The 15,997-nt window shown below is 36.3% G+C and overlaps 1 pseudogene; it reads left to right on the top strand.

The window, feature by feature from the left end:
- Positions 1 to 14,413: 14,413 nt before the first annotated feature.
- Positions 14,414 to 15,782, top strand: LOC112625414 (annotated as a pseudogene).
- The last annotated feature ends 215 nt before the right edge of the window (positions 15,783 to 15,997 follow it).

Raw genomic sequence — 15,997 nt, 5'->3', positions numbered from 1 at the left:
AAGGAAGGAAGGAAGGAAGGAAGGAAGGAAGGAAGGAGAAAGAAAGGGGGGACGGAGGGAAGGAGGGAAGGAGAGAGGGAGGGAGGGAGGGACGGAATGAAGGAGGGAAGGAAGAGAGAGAGAAAGAAAGAAAGAAAGAAAGAAAGAAAGAAAGAAAGAAAGAAAGAAAGAAAGAAAGAAAGAAAGAAAGAAAGAAAGAAAGAAAGGAAGGAAGGAAGGAAGGAAGGAAGGAAGGAAGGAAGGAAGGAAGGAAGGAGGGAGGGAGGGAAAGAAGGGAAAGAAAGGAAAGAAAGGAAAAAAGGAAGGAAGGAAGGAAGGAAGGAAGGAAAGAAGGGAAAGAAAGGAAAGAAGGGAAAGAAAGGAAAGAAAGAAAAGAAGGAATAAAGAAAGAAAAGAAAGAAAGAAGAAAAAGAAAGAAAACAGCAAGTACACCTCTGCACTGGGGCCTTTGCAGTGGTGTTTTCTTTACCTAGAATGTTCTTCCCCAACCGATCCTCAGGCCCTTCATTTTCTTCATGTTTCTGAACAAGCAACACCTTATCTGAGTGGCATTTGTGTCTCCCTGCAAGACATAGTACCTCTAATCATGTCCATATACCCCAGCCTCATTGTTCTGCTTATTTTTCTACAGAACACACCACTATTTGATATAGTATATTATATATCCAGTGTATTTTCTGTCTTTCAACATATACTAAAATGTAAGCAGTTTATGAGAAGAAACTTCATTTCTCTTTTGATTACTCTATTTCCAACATGTTCAATGATGTCTGGCACATTGTAGGTGGTCAATAAATATTTTTGGATGAATTTGTAATATTAATCCAGATTTCATGTATATTTGCAAATATTTTCTATGATTATTTTATCTTAAATTTATTTTAGACTCAAAGGGTACATATAAATATTTCTTACCTGGAAAATACCGTATGATGCTGAGGTTTAGGGTGAGCAAAGTACCTAATAGTTTTTTTAAACTTGTCCCCTCCCATGGCACCACCTCTAGTAGTCCCCAGTTTCTATTGTTACCATCTTTACATCCATAAGCACAATATTCACCTCCCACTGATAAAGTGAGAACACAGTATTTGGTTTTCTGTTCCTGTGTTAATTAACTTAGTATAATGGCCTCTAGCTACACTCATGTTGCTGCAGAGGACATGATTTCATTCTTTTTTATGGTTACATAGTATTCCATTGTATGTATGTACCATATTATCTTTATACAATCCACTGTTGATGGGCACCTATGTTGATTCCATGTCTTTGCTATTGTGACTAGTGCTCTGGTGAACATGCAAGAGTATGTGTCTTTTTGATAGAACAATTGGTTTTCTTTTGCATTTATACCCAGTAATGAGATTGATCAATCAAATGGTAGTTCAACACTTAGTTATCTGAGAAATCTCCAAACTTCTCTCTACAGTGGTTGGACTAATTTTCATTCCCACCAACAGTGGTTAAGTGTTCCCTTTTCTCTGCAACCTTGCAGCCTTGCCAATGTCTGTTATTTTTTGACTTCTTAATAAGGACCATTCTGACTAGTATAAGATGGTATCTCACTATAGTTTTGATTTGCATTTCTCAGATGAATAGTGATGTGGAACATTTTTCATTATTTGCAGTCCACTTACATGTCTTCTTTTGAGAAGTATCTGTTCATGTCTTTTACCTAGTTTATAATGGAGTTATTTATATTTTGCTTATTCAATTGTTTAAATTCCTTAAAGATTGTAGATTTTAGATCTTTGTCAGATACACAGTTTGTAAAAATTTTCTGTCAGTCTCTAGGTTGCTTGTTATGTGTTAATAATTTCATTTGCTGTGCAGAAGCTCTCTAGTTTAATTAGGTCTCACTTGTCAATTTGTGGTTTTGCTACAATTGCTTTTAAAGTCTTACTCATAATTCTTTTCCCAAGGCAGATGTCCAGAATGGCGTTTCCTCTGTTTTCCTCTAGGATTTTTATAGTTTGAGGTCTTACATTTAAATCTGTAATCCATCTTGAGTTAATTTTTGTGTATGGTGAATGGTAGGGGTCTAGTTTCATTCTTTGGCATTGACTAACCAGTGTTCCCAGTACCATTTATTGAATAGGTAGTCTTTTCTCTATTACTTATTTTTGTTGAACTTGTCAAAGATCAGATGACTGTAGGTATGCTGCTTGATTTTCTGGGTTGTCTAATCTGTATCACTGATCTATGTGTCTGTTTTGGTACCAGTACCAACCTGTTTTGGTTACTGTCATTTTATAGTACAGTTTGAATTTGGATAATGAGATGCCCCTGGCTTTGTTCTTTTTACTTAGGATTGCTTTGTCTATTTTGGACTCTTTTTCTGTTCCACATGAATTTTAAAACAGTTATTTCTAGTTTTGTTTTAAAATGACATTGGCAGTTTGATAGGAATAGCATTGAATCTGTAGATTGCCCTTGGCCATATGGCCATTTTAACAATATTGATTCTTCCAACCATGAACATGGAATATTTTTCCATTTGTTTGTGTCATCTATGATTTCTTTCAGCAGTGTTTTGTAGTTCTCCTTGTAGACATCTTTCACATTCTTAGTTATATGTATTCCTAGTTATATTGTTTTTTGTGTGGCTATTGCAAATTAAATTGGGTTTTTTTATTTGAATCTCAGCTTGAATGATATTGGTGTATAGAAATGCTATTGATTTTTGTTCATTGATTTTGTATCCTGAAACTTCACAGAAGTCATTTATCAGTTCCAAAGGCTTTTGTCAGAGTCTTTAGGGTTTTCTAGGTATAGAATGATAACATCCACAAAGAGATAGTTTGACTTCTTTTCTTATTAGTATAGCTTTTATTTCTTTCTCTTACCTGATGGCTCTAGCTAGCACCTTGAATACTACGTTGAATAGGAGTGGTGAGAGTGGGTATACTTGTCTTGTTCCAGTTCTCAAGGGGAATGCTTCCAGTTTTTACCTGTTCAGTATGATGTTGGCTGTGAGTTTGGCATAGACGGCTCTTATTATTGTGAGGTATGTTCCTTTGATGTTTCATTTGTTGAGTTTTTTTCTTGAAGGAGTGTTGAATTTTATTGAAAGCATGTCTGTTGAGGGGCTGATGTGGTTTTGGTTTTAATCCTCTTCATGTGGTGAATAACATTTATTCATTTGTGTATTTGAAACCAGCCTTGCAACTCAGGTATAAAGCCTACTTGATTTTAGTGAATTAACTTTTTGCTGAGTTGCTGGATTAAGTTTGCTGGTATTTTATTGAGGATTTTTGCATTATGTTCATCAGAGATATTGTCCTGTAGTTCTCTTTTTTGTTGTATCTTTGCCAGATTTTCATAGTAGAATGATGCCGACTTTGTAGAATGAGTTAGCAAGGGGTCGCTTTTCCTCAATTTTTAAAAGTAGTTTCAGTAGGATTGGTCCAAGCTCTTCTTTCTATATCTGGTTAAATTCAGCTAGGAGTCTATCTGGTCCAGGGTTTTTTGTTTATTCGTGTCTTTGGTAGATTTTATATTATTGATTCAATTTTGGAAGTCATTATTGGTCAGTTCAGGGTTTCAATTTCTTCCTAATACAATATTGGAAGATCATGTTTCCAGGAATTATTAATTTCCTCTAGATTTTCTAGTTTGTGTGCATAAAGGTGTTCATAATACCCTCGGAGGATCATCTGTATTTCTGTGGGCTCCATTGTAATGTAATCTTTGTCATTACTGATTGTGTAAATTTGGATATCTCTCTTTTTTAGCTGCCAATCTAGCATTCTATTGATCTTGTTCATCCTTCCAAATAATCAATCTTTAGTTTCCATGTTTCTTTGTATGGATTTTTGAGTCTCAATTTCATTTAGTTGCACTCTGATTTTATTTATTTATTTTCTTCTGCTAGTTTTGGGGTTAGTTTTTTTTTTTTTTTTTTTTTTTTTCTGTCTCCTATAGGTGTGATGTTAGATCATTACTTTGAGAATTTTCTAACTTTTTGAGGTAGGTATCCAGCACTATAAACATTAATCTTAACACTGCTTTTGCTGCATCATAGAGATTATAGTTATTGTGTTTCTGTTTTCATTTATTTCAAAGTTTTTTTTTTTTTATTTCTGCCTTAATTTTATTGTTTACCCAAAAGTCATTCAGGAGCAAGTTGTTTAAATTCCATGTAATTGTATGGTTTTGAGAGATCTATCCGTTGTGGTCTAACAGCATGGTTAGTACAATTTTGATTTTTTTTTAATTTATTGAGATTTTCTTTATGATTGCACACATGGTTAATCTTGAATTATGTTCAGTGTGCAGATGAGAAGAATGTATATTCTGTAGTTAATGGGTGGGGTGTTCTGTAGATGTCTATTAGCTCCAGTTGATCAAGTGTCAAATTTAAGTTCAGAGTTTCATTGTTAGTTTTCTGCCTTAATGATGTGTCCAATGCTGTCAGCGGAGTATTGCAGTCCACCACTATTATTGTGTAGCTGTCTAAGTCTTTTTGTAGTTCTGTAAGTACTTGTTTTATGATTCTGGATGCTCCAATATTGGGTAAGTACATTTTTAGAAGAGCTAAGTCTTTTTTTAATTGAATGCTTTATCATTTTTAATGCCTTTCTTTGCCATTTTTTACTATTCTTGGCATACAGTCTGTGTTTGTTACCTAATGTAAGAATAGTGACCTCTGCCCTTTTTGTTTTCCATTTTCATAGTAGATCTTTCTCCATCTCCTTACTTCGAGCCTGTGGATTTTGTTACATTTGATATGGGTCTTTTGAAGATAGCAGACAGATGTATCTTGTTCCTTTTTATCCACCTTGCCACTTCGTTCCATTTAAGTGGGGTGTTTAGATAATTTGCATTCAATATTAATATTGATATATGAGGTTTTGATTCTATTATGAAATCATTGGCTGGTTGCTCTGTAGTTTCTATTGTGTGGTTACTTTATACAATCTTTGGGCCATGTACTTAAGTGTGTTTTTGTGGTAGTAGATATTATTCTTTTAATTCCATGTTAGAACTCCCTTAAGCATCACTTATATGGCTAGTCTAGTGGTAACCAATTCTGTTAGAGCTTGCTTGTCTGGAAGATTTTCTTTTTCCTTTGCTTAGGAAGCTTAGATTGGCAGGATACAAAGTTTGTGAAATTTCTTCTATTTAAGAATGCTTAAAATAGTCCCCCAGTTTCTTTTGGCTTGTAAGCTTTCTGTTAAGAAGTCCATTGTTAACTTGATGGGGTTTCCCTTTGTACATGATCTGACATTTTTCTCTAGCTGCCTTTGAAATATTTTTCTTTCTTTTTTCTTTTTCTAGTCATTTTCTGGTGACTATATGCCTTGGTGATGTTTATTTTGTATAGTATCTTGCAGGTGTTCTCTGGATTTCTTGTATCTAGATATCTACCTCTCCAGCATGATTAGGGACATTTTCTTGAATTATTCAGTCAAATATGGTTTCCAGGTTGTTTTCTTTTTCTCCTTCTTTTTCAGAAATACCTATACATCATAGGTTTGTTCACTTTACATAATCCCATATTTCCTTAAGACCTTGTTCATTTTTAAAAAATCTTTTTTCTTGATTCTGATTTTTGTCTAATTGGGTTAGTTTGAAAAATCAGTTCACGCTTTGAAATTCTTTATTCTACTTGGTCCATTCTGTTGATAAAGCTTTCAATTGTTTTTTGAAAATCCTTAAGTGTACTTTTCAATTTCAGACAGTATGATTGCTTTGTTTTGTTTTATTACAATGTTCATCTCTGCCTTCATTTCCTGCATTGCCTTAGAAGTCTCTTTGTGTTTATTTTCAACTTTGCCATAGATCTCATTGAGCTTCCTTGCAATCTATGTCTTGAATTCTTTCTGTTATTTCTGGGTTTCCATTTTGGTTAGGGAACAAAGGTGGAGAGCTAATGCATTTTTTTTTGTCACTACATTTAAATGTTTCATTCTTGTGCTGGTGCTTTCTTATCTGGTGACACTGGCACTTGTAATTTTTGCAATTATGTTCATGCGATATTATTTCTTTTTCTGTCTTTCCTTATAATATTATTTTTTTTCTTTCCTTTTCCCTCTCCTTTCCCCTACTAAGTGGTGCAACTGTACAGAATGTTGGGTAAAGTCTTCTGGTCTTTCTATAGATGTATGTGTGTCTTTTGGCAGGTTTTTACATTGGGCTGTGCAGTCTGACCTGCAAGCCACTAAATAGAACTTATAAGTAGGAGCTGGCTGGTGCCAGTGTGGCTAGGTATATACTTGATCCTTGTTCACTGGGAGAAGCTCTGTTGCCTCAAGCAATAGAATGATTCATGGAATGCACACAGGTCCGAGCTCCTTGCTCAGTCCCAGGGGCACTGGGGTCACAGTGGACAGGGTTGGATCTGGTAGGCCCAGCTAGAGGTCCTCCAGTGGCAGGCACAGGCACCAATGCTGAGGGAGAATCCAGTAGAGGGCCACCAAGTACCCAGAAGTGTGCCTAGGTGTAGAGCTGGGAAACCTCCTGCTTCAAGTTTTCTGTGTAGGGATGGGGAGTGGCCTAAATTCCTAATCCAGGAGAATGGGTCCTACGGATGCCTGGAGATCTGCCTGTACCTGGAGCAGAGAGGGCAATGCTGTACCAAGATCTCTGCACAGGGAAAGTTAGGTGACCCAGGCTGCTAAACCAGGTAAGCAGGTGCTCTGAATGCCTGGAGGTATGTCTGGACATGTAGTAAATAGTGACCCCTTGCAACAGGGTCTCCATACAGGAGGGGAAGGCTGTTCATGCTGCTGATCCAAGAGAGCTGGGGCTCTGACTGCCTAGAAACCTGCCTTAGTGTGAACTGGAGAGGGTCCCACTATACAAGGATTTATGTCCAGGAAAGGTGGGGCAACTCAGGCTGTTGACCATACAAACAGATGCTCCAAGTGCCTGGAGAGCTGTCTGGTTGTGGAGTGGAGTAGGCCCTGCTGCACCAAGATCTCTGCACAGGAGAGATAGGGCTACTCAAGCTGCTCAGCCAGGTGAACAGGTAATCTGAATGCCTGAAGATCTGCTTGGGTATGGAGTGGAGAGTGTCCCACTGCACCGTGATCTCAGGGAGCAGATTAGAACATCCAGCAATGGCACAAACAGTCTAGTTATGAGTCAACAAGCTGCTGGCTGCAACTGCCCAGGAGAAACTGCAGCTATAGCTTCTCACTTCCTGCTGCAAGCTTGCAGCAGAGGCGAGCACAATTCCAGTATCTACTGCTGAGGCGCTTTCCACTGTTCTGGCTTTGGAGGACCCTACCCCATTCCAGAGCAGGCACTTCAATGTCTGCCCTGAGCTTAAAATGCTTTCATGGCCACACTGCCAGGTTACCAAAGAATAGCTGACTTTGTATGCACCTGGATTAAAAACTGGTATCCTGCTCCCAGTTTGAGTCTGGGAAAATGCCTGCAGCTTTTCCCAGGGTCTTTCCCTCACAGTGTCTCTAAGCCTCTCTCCATGTTAGTTCCAGAGCTTAGGGAAAACAAAGTGCTCTCCCTTGTCCTGGGTTGCCTGGTTCCACAGTGCAAAGGTGAGTCATAGATGGAGTCTTTCTGCCTCTCTCATGCACTGGGACTTCACTGACTTTTATCAGCTGGACACCATCACTAGGCCTGTTTGCCGGTATTCTTCTCCCCAGAATCTGGGATGTTGTTTCATCTTCCAGTAGATTCTCATTTCCTTCTTGAATTAAAGCCTACAGAGTGGATCTTTATTTACTATCTTGCTATTTCCAGGTGACTGAGGCATATTAAGAACCTCTAATCTACTATCTTGGTCCTTTCCCAGTTTCTAATCTTATAGTTCGTTTTTGTGAAATTCTATGTCTCTGTGTTGTAGCATTTCTAGAAATGCCAGTTCCCCTCTCCAAGTGAATTATAAGTGAAATCCAGAGGGCATATGGGATATTCTTCAAACAGTATTGAGTTTGTATGTCAACTGCAACATAAAGTCAGAATCTAGTTTAAAATGTCAGGGCAAAGTAACATAAACCGAAGGTACAGGATTGTGGTCTAGACATAGGGTTTAGGGATTACAACACGAAAAATGCAGAAAAAATTTATAAGAAAAATAATCCATGTACAAACACTGGAAGAGTCTATTAACTCAGGCAAAACAGATTGAGTTTTTCTTTCATGAAGCTGTTCTCTATAGCTGGATAAGCATAGTCATATTTCATAGCATCTAAAGTTACTGCCCAATATCTTCTGTGAAGAAGCTCTGCAAATTTTTGAAATCTCAGTGCTTAGTGGAGTATTCTACACATAGTGCACACCTAATGAGTGTGCAATAAAGTTGGTGATAAAAACATAGGAGATTTACTACCCCCACCTTATTAAAATGCATGTGAGATTTTTAGCAGGTGAATACTATCAGGAGTGTGTTTCTTTAGCAGATAAACGACTTTTCTTGCATTTTTTCTTTCCTGTTGATGTGTAGACTACTGAATGCCAACTAAGCAAACAGAGAAAAAAAATTTTATGTCACTTTTCTTGTAAAAAGTTATAAAATACAAACGAAACTAGATGTCAAAGAGAAAAGAGGATTCTGTTTTGAATTCTCCCCAACAGTGATGACAACCTTTTAACACTATGCTTATTCAGTTTTTAATAGTCATCATCTCATTTCCTCCGAAGAACACTCAGTAACTCTAACTTGACATGCATCTTCTTATCTTCACACAAATATTAAAGGTAACCCTGAAATTTCTTTATTGTCTCAAAAGCCTAAAGGACTTTTTGGCAGCTGGGTGTGTTATAACTTACATATGACCAGCTTTGTCCTGTCCACACTTTAAAAATATCCAAACTACTCTTCTACCTCATTAAAATTAAATTCTGTATGAATAAACAATTGATAATTATGGTTTTAATATTCTGGTTATATTTGTCACATATATCATAATATCTAGCAAAAGTAAGTTTAGTTTTATCTAAAGGACAGCAACTGACTTCAGGGTTTATTTTAATGTTAGATCTCTCTACATTCAACGTTTTGCAATCTCACTCAAGATAAAAATAAATTGAGCTAACTTGGGGGGCAGAGGGAGCTTTTCCAGCAACTACTCTTATTTATTCCTATTGTTTCTGCATAGTAATTATTAATCCCTCTTTCATTCCGAAAAGTGTTTGGATAATTAATATTCATCCTAATCATACAAGTGCATCAAAATGTTGACATTTCTCTAAATATTTTTAAAATGATCTGCTGAAGTTGTTTTCAAAGTTACTCATCCAACCTGGCTTATCAGGATATTTTTTCACAATTAAATCTCATTTTAGATCAAAATAATATTATAAAATTTATCACCCATTTAAAAATAAAGTAGCCTCAATCATTTTCAGTTGTTTCTAGTAACCAAGTACACTTTCAGAAAAACAAATATTTATTACTGAGAATTTCAAAACATGTAGCAACTAAGCACAAAAAGAACTACAGCAGTAGCCGAAATAGTTATAGTAGTAACAGTCATAGCCACAGTTAAATAAGTACCATATATTATTTAGTATTTTCCAGTTATTGTGTGAATATCATATTTATATATAGATAATCACATAGATAGATAGATAGATAGATAGTAGATAATCTTCATATCAATCCTGAAAATAGTGATATAATTGAAACTGGAACTTGGGGCTTCATTATTTCAGGTAACTTGACCAGGTCTCACCACTAGCAAATTGCAAAGCAGAGACTCAAGGCCTCCATTTGAATTCATTCCAAAACTAGTGGTCCTTAACACTGAGCTATACTTCTTTAGTCTCTTATTCCAAGAAGATTATCAAATGTATGGATAAACTTGGTAATTTCTGGGAATACTGGTGATACAGTATGGCTGGAATATAAGATAATGAAAGGCTGCGTGCTATAGAAAAGAGGTTTGTTTGTGTCCCTCCAAATTTCATATGTTGAAATATAGTCCTCAATGTGGTGGTATTTGCATATGGGACTCTGGGAGGTGATTTGGTCATGAGGATGGAGACCTCATAAATGAGATTTGGGACCTTATAAAAGAGACCCTAGAGAACTCCCTTGCCCCTTCCTCCATGTGAAGTTATAATGAGAAGATGGCCTTCTATGAAAAAGGAAGTGGCCGGGCGCGGTGGCTCACGCCTGTAATCCCAGCACTATGGGAGGCCAAGATGGGCAGATCACGAGGTCAGGAGATCGAGACCATCCTGGCTAACACGTTGAAACCCCGTCTCTACTAAAAAAAAAAAAAAAAAAAAAAAAAAAAAAAAAAAAAAGAAAAAGAAAAAGGAAGTGAGCCCCCACTAGACACTCAGTATGTTGGAGACTTGATCTTGGACTTCTCAGTCTAGCACTGTGAGAAATAATTTTCTGTTGTGTATAAGCTAGCTAGTCTATGGTAATTTTATGGCAGCCTAAAGAGACTAAGAAAATGAAGTATAAGAAAAGTAACATGGAGCTTCCTTATGAAAGATCTCATGAGTCAAGTTCAGAAATTGTTATGCTATCCTGTATATAATAAGGATTTAATGGAGCTTTTCAAACAGAATAGTGAAAAGGTCAAATTATTTTCAGAAACACAAGTTTGGGGGAAGAAAAGAGGTAAAATTAGAGAGATACTAAATATAGTAAGCCTAGTTAGGAGGCTAGTTCTAGAAAAAAGGTAACAAGATCGTGAATAAAACCACTGATAGAACAAGATGAAAGAAACTTATATAAGAGATTTTTAGGAGACAGACAAGGCTTTAGGACTTACTAGCTGAAGCAAATAGAGAGGAATAAGAAAGGAAGAGTGATTCAGGTATGGCTTGGGTTCCTGAGCAAAAGGTGGTATTACTGACCAACAGAATGTGGATCAGTTGCAGGTCAGATCCTTTTGGGGGAAAGATGGTTTTAAAGAGTTGAGTTTAATAATTGTTAAGTTTGTAGCTTTTAGTTTCTGTATCAGATTGACAAGGCAAGATTTTAGGGGAAGTCTGGAAATGCTGTAATAGAAAAGATCATGAATTAAAATAGTTTGAAAACTTGAGTACAACAAGTAACTAAGGCTTAAACAAGAATGTGAAAATCAGGCTGTGAAATTTAATACCAACCTTCACCTATTTGAACTATTATTTTGTGTCAGAGACTTTATAATGATTCTTTGCTGTTCCACTTAGAAGTAGGAAAATGATCTAACTTTTTTCTATTTTACCTGATGTAAAATATAGAGGATGCTACTCAACATCCAGCAGCGTTAGTGCATTGACCCTATTGAGCCAGAAATAGTATGCTTTATGTTGACTGCTGAGTATTACTGTGATATCTGTTTTATCAGCTTTTAAATTTTTAACATTTCAAACAATAATAATAACCTTATGACTCTTCCATGGCTATCCTTATGTTTTTACATTTGTGTGTTATGGTATAGCTTCCCCAGAGTAGTAATATTTAGAATAGGAACAAACATAAAGCAACTGAGGCTGATTTGTTTTTTCTAATCATTTTTTTTAATCTTTTTAAAAAGGTGTGGTTGGGAGGGAAAGTAAAGACTTCTCATGTATTAGCATCAGATGGATTTGATACCAAGCATTGTACTCTTTCACCTCAGTGCTGCTGATATTTTCTACATATTCAATTACTGGCAATAGGCAATAGTAGATGCTGGGAAACTGTAATTCCAGGTGTGTGTTTTATGGTTGTATTGCAGTAAGTATATGGCTTAGCTGTAAGTATATGGCTTAGCTGAGCTAATCTCTCAGATTTAAGTTTATGTTTGCTTAAAATGCTGACATTTCAAATAACCATGTAAAATTTGGAACTTATAGCTTATAAGAATTTAATCGTAGGTGCAAAGGATAGAGGCAACTAGGTCTATTGTCAGATATCTATTAGCTTATGGATCTTCCCAAATACAGAAACAAATGACAGCTGTCATTTAAAGGTAATCTAAAATGGAACACTTAGTAAGAGTTCTGTTCCATATATTAAGAAAGTGTGTACAAAAAAAAAATGAAAACAGGAACATATAGGGGCCTTAAATGATAAACTCATAGCATTGTGGTCCACTCTGGTTGTCTTTTTGTAATTATTTCTGATCATATTATCCAGAAATAGATTCAGATGCGTAGACAGAATTGATCTGATAACAATATTATCTTTAAGGCATTTGCAATACAAAGAAAATGAGCTATTTACTTTAAAGCTATGTTTCTGTCACTGCATCTACACAATGTGGTACAATAAAAATAAAACCTGTTGAGAATTCAGTTACTGCAATACATCTGATTCATATTCTTGATTTTCAGTTTTGTTAACTATTATGATAGATTTTAAAATAGAAGATTCTTAAAAATCATACAAGTGAGTCATACATGAACCAACCCAGTGGAAATGAAGCTTTTGGTATAAGTTGTGTTCCGCTGTTGATATTGGATCTGAAATAAAACATAATTACATTTTTCCAAATGATTTTCTCTCACATTTGGAATTCATCTGTGGAAACAAAGATTTCTATGCAGCCATAGAAGACCTTGAGAAAAATATCGAGAAACTACAAAAGACTAAATTGACTACATTTTAACAACCTACACCCAGCAAAAGCCTAGGGAAGCCTGAAACTCTACTCTGACGGAATGGAGATAGCACTCAGATCATCAAGTTTGTGAATAATTGATGGATTGGTGTAGAAATAATTAAAGTCTCTTCCTAACCTGAGGTGAGTGGGAAGAAAAATCTCCATTATAGCATTTTCTGTCTTCTTCTATCAGGGTCATGACATTATTAGAATTTCCATATACTGAAACAGATAGATAATGAGTTCTATTTGTTCTAAAGCTGAATCTGTTTTAACAAGGTTTACTTTTAGACTCTATTTTTGTTTGACTCTTATTCAATATATATATACTTCTTATGAAATATTTCAGTAACTTTGATCACATGAGAGTATTATCTCAATACAATTTATTTTGTTCATTTGGATACCATGTATTGTCTATTCTGTGTGAGGCATGTTAGATATAAGGAAATACAAAGTAAATTCCTGCTCTCTATGATTTAACTGTCAAGAAGGGAAAATTGTGCAAATCCTCAATTGTGCAAATCAATCATAATTGAATAATAGAAATACATAGGGATACATGAAATTTTTAGTTATTCTGGGAAAGGGAATAAATAACTGCCTAAGAATAGAGAAAATCTCAGTGAGTAGTTGACATTTGAGGTGAGTTTTTGAAGGTTAAATAGGAGTTTTCAGAAGAAGAAGTCTTCTTCTGAAAGGGTGTTCCAAACTGACTATATGGAAGCAATAGAGATATAAAGGAATATGGCCCATTTATTATTTAGGGTAAATGCTGAGTGCTGTTACAAGAAGGTTTAGAAATGTGGCCAGGCACAGTGGCTCATGCCTGTAATTCTAACACTTTGGGAGGCTGAGGCAGGAGAATTGCTAGAGCTCAGGAGTTCAAGACCAGCTTGGGCAACAAAGGGAAACCCCATCTCCACAAAATTAGCCAAGCACGGTGGTACATGCCTGTAGTTCCAGCTACTTGGGAGGCTGAGGTGGAAGGATGGCTTGAGCCTGGGAGGCAGAGGTTGCAGTGAGCCAAGATCATGCCACTTCACTCCAGCCCGGGTGGCAGAGCCAGACCCTGTCTCCGAAAATAAATAAATCAATCAATTAAAATAAATTTAAAAATTAAAAATTTAAAAATTTTAAAAATAGATATGCATATAAGTAAAAACAGAAATTCACTTCTCACTTACATAAAATGGTGGCTTTTTTCCACTCAATGATTTGGAATTAGGCTCCTTTTTTCGTGGGTTTTTCTGTGTCTCATGGTATGGTTGCTTTCCACATCCGCCCGACAGAAGGGGCAAGATATCTTAAAGGGTCATATCTACTAGCCCAGAAATGGAACACTAAATGCCTATTTATATTCCACCAGCCAGAACTCAGTCATATGGCCACGATTACTCACACAGAGTAGACAATACATGGTTTACAAATGAACATAGTAAGTTGTACTGAGATACAGTCTCTTGTGACCAAAGTTACTGAAATGTTTTTGTAGGAATGAAATATATATTGAGTAAGTGTCAAACAAAAAATGCAGTCTAAAAGTAAACTTCTAGGGGAGGCTGAGAACTATAATGCAGCTTAACTACTGTGAAAAAAAAAAAAAAACCTCTTGGTGATTTTTCACAGTAATCTTTCCTTCTTGCTTATGTCACTACAGTGAAAGTTGTCAAAGAGGCTTTGTTGTTTGCAGTCATTTAAGGATCAGCTTTTTTTTTTTCCATATGACGCTTCAACAATATTCTAGGACCTCAAAGCTTCTTCATGATCCTCTACAGTGGCCAGAAGACAAAGAGAGAGAGAATTATTTGAGGGACCAGGCCTGAAAGTTGTAGACAACCCCTCCAATCACATCCTGTGAGCAGAACTTAGTCATATGACCATTAGCCTCTGTTTTCCCCAGCTCCAGCTCCAAGATGGGGAAATTCTTCACCAACTTCATGTGCAAGAAGGACTTCCATCCCACCTCCAAATCTAATATCAAAAAATATAGATGACAGAATAGAAAATATCATATGGTAAGAAGAAACAAGAAGAATTAATGCAACAATATCTTAAGAACAAGAATCATATGATAATAGCTTGGTTATGGGATATGAATGTGTAAAGAATGGCCTTAATTTCATGTATGAAGCCCCACCAGGAGTTAAAAAAGTAAAGTAGACAAAGAGAAAGAAGAAACAGAGGAGAGACTGAATACAAATTTGAATGGCAGAAAGGAGCCCCACAAGAAAAATATGCCAAAGATGACATGCACACCAGAGATCAACCCTTTGGTATTCAGTTTTGAAATGTGAGGGGCATTAAATGTTACAAATGGGGTCATGTCAACACCGATCAAGAATATCCTTAGTTGGGTCTTTCTGGAATCAATGCAAGTTCAGTTCCCAGTGATGGCTCAGGTCATCAATGCACACTTCGGAGCCAATGGAGGAAATGAGAAACAGTGGATTTGCCCTGAAATGAAATGTGCTGTGGAGAAACTTGACCACAAATGATCCATCACAGGAGTTTGCTGTAAGTGGGGCTGAAGAAGATCCAGAAGTTGAATTTTTAAAGTTATTAACAACCAAACAAAAACAGAAACTTCTCAGGAAATAAGATAAACTGGAGAAGAACAAAGAAAAAGAAAAGAGATAGAAAAAAGAAAAAGTTTCAGAAGAGCAGAAGTACACACAAAAAACATAAAAACAAGTCCTCTTCTTCTTCCTCATCCTCCTCTTCCTCCTACTCCTCCTCTTCTCCTACTGAAACTTCAGAAAGCAGTAGAGTGAGAGTGACACTAAAGAAAAAAATATATTGAAAAGAAGAAAAGAAAGAAAAACAAGAGCTCAGGGCATAACAACAGTGATTCTGAAGAGCAGGACAAGCCTGAAAAGAGAAAACTTTGTGAAGAACTTTCTAGCAGTTACCTTAACCAGGAAAAAAGCCAAGGAAAGGCCTGAGTTCTTAAAACACGAGAGTTCTAGGGAGAATAGCAAATGAAGCCATTCTGATTCTGACAGAAAGTCCAGAAGCCATAATCATAGCCCAGAGAAGAGAAGCTCTGAAAGAAAGGAGGGGAGCGGCAGAAACCATGGCAGAGAAGAGAGGAGCGGGGGAAGCCAAGGCAGAAGTTCTGTAGCTATAAGCAAAGAGAGATAAGAAAACAGCCACAATCAAGTCCCAGTGAAGAGTGTAGTAGAAGAAATGACACCAGAAGCCATGGCACAGATGTATACAGAGAAGAAAAAATGTACAGAGTACCCAAGAGATATGCATACTAAAATGACACAAAGAGAATGAAGCAGAATGAGAGACTAAGAGAGACTCTACATGATGATTATCTGAGGATAAAAATATCTCCACTTTTTAATGAATACCTTTATCATGGGCTAAATGGTGTACTGTTGTCTTTCTAATTAATAAAGCTCTATTTTTCTTAAAAAAATAAAAGAAGCTGGAAAGTAATGTCTAGTTATTTGCAAATTAAAATAGATATTTGTGTACAAGCCAGTCTT

The sequence above is a fragment of the Theropithecus gelada genome, chromosome 5 (genome assembly GCF_003255815.1).
Source record: "Theropithecus gelada isolate Dixy chromosome 5, Tgel_1.0, whole genome shotgun sequence".
Taxonomy (NCBI): Eukaryota; Metazoa; Chordata; class Mammalia; order Primates; family Cercopithecidae; genus Theropithecus; species Theropithecus gelada.
Note: the sequence above shows the minus strand (reverse complement) of the source record. Positions and strands in the feature narration are given on the sequence as shown.